The sequence below is a fragment of the Convolutriloba macropyga genome, unplaced genomic scaffold (genome assembly GCF_964194025.1).
Source record: "Convolutriloba macropyga unplaced genomic scaffold, txConMacr16.3 SCAFFOLD_3772, whole genome shotgun sequence".
Classification (NCBI taxonomy): domain Eukaryota; kingdom Metazoa; phylum Xenacoelomorpha; order Acoela; family Convolutidae; genus Convolutriloba; species Convolutriloba macropyga.
In genome coordinates, this window is record NW_027453694.1 from 22,565 (window position 1) to 24,167 (window position 1,603).

General features: G+C 41.2%; 1 pseudogene; it reads left to right on the forward strand.

Moving 5' to 3' along the window:
* The first annotated feature begins 1,221 nt into the window (after nt 1-1,221).
* Nucleotides 1,222-1,373, forward strand: LOC142358477 (5.8S ribosomal RNA; annotated as a pseudogene).
* Nucleotides 1,374-1,603: the final 230 nt, after the last annotated feature.

Consider the following 1,603-nt stretch of genomic DNA (forward strand, 5'->3'; position numbering starts at 1 on the left):
CCTTGTGTTACGTCATATGGCCAAGAGAGCATTTGAAGGCGAAACTTCTGCATGGGGAAGCTGCATCATGAACAAAAGTTTATATCGAGTATTATGTTGACATTAGTAGGCCCTGGCCGAAAGCGCAGCATGTGAAAGGTATAGATAAAAGTTATCGTTGCAGTCAGTACTGTGTAGTTACTAGTAGCTGGATTTAAGCTCGAAATGAGACACTGTTGGTGAAACTTCATCATGAGAACGTCACAAGCTGATCACGCTCCATGATATGACTAGTATTATGTTGCTTCTAGTAGGCTAAGCGCAAGCCGAAACATCAACATGTGAAAGTCGTAGAATTTTGCGATCAAATTGTGGCTAGTACTGTGATGTTACTAGTAACCTTGTGTTACGTCATATGGCCAAGAGAGCATTTGAAGGCGAAACTTCTGCATGGGGAAGCTGCATCATGAACAAAAGTTTATATCGAGTATTATGTTGACGTTAGTAGGCCCTGGCCGAAAGCGCAGCATGTGAAAGGTATAGATAAAAGTTAGCGTTGCAGTCAGTACTGTGTAGTTACTAGTAGCTGGATTTAAGCTCGAAATGAGACACTGTTGGTGAAACTTCATCATGAGAACGTCACAAGCTGATCACGCTCTATGATATGACTAGTATTATGTTGCTTCTAGTAGGCTAAGCGCAAGCCGAAACATCAACATGTGAAAGTCGTAGAATTTTGCAATCAAACTGTGGCTAGTACTGTGATGTTACTAGTAACCTTTTCTTACGTCATATGGCCAAGAGAGCATTTGAAGGCGAAACTTCTGCATGGGGAAGCTGCATCATGAACAAAAGTTTATATCGAGTATTATGTTGACGTTAGTAGGCCCTGGCCGAAAGCGCAGCATGTGAAAGGTATAGATAAAAGTTATCGTTGCAGTCAGTACTGTGTAGTTACTAGTAGCTGGATTTAAGCTCGAAGTGAGACACTGTTGGTGAAACTTCATCATGAGAACGTCACAAGCTGATCACGCTCTATGATATGACTAGTATTATGTTGCTTATAGTAGGCTAAGCGCAAGCCGAAACATCAACATGTGAAAGTCGTAGAATTTTGCGATCAAACTGTGGCTAGTACTTTGATGATGCTTGTAGCCAACCGAATTGGTTGAAAAGCCCAATAAGTAAGCTAACTTGGGAGAGCTTGTTGGAAACCAAATGCTACTAGATTGGTCCAAATACATCCTTCAACAGGGGATCACTTGGCTCGCTTTACGAAGAGGAGCACAGCTATATGTGTTAATTCGGTATGAATCGCAAGATTTGTTTACCGACCTCTCTAACGCAAAAGGCGGTCTCGGCTTCGGCTGTTGACTGCGTCCGATTCAGGGTTATATAACTCTCGATTGAACACATTGATGTTCTATTGTTGGTGCTTCCAATAAAATTGGAACACTTAAAGCAGAACCGATTCAAATAATAGCATTCTGATCAATGATTGCATTCCTTGATCAAGAACTGCTGGAGTCATTGTGATGGCGAATTTTCTTCATAAGAAAATTGCAAAGAGACGGAACTTAATGAGACTAGTATTATGTTGTTTCTAGTAAGCGGAAGCTGAAAC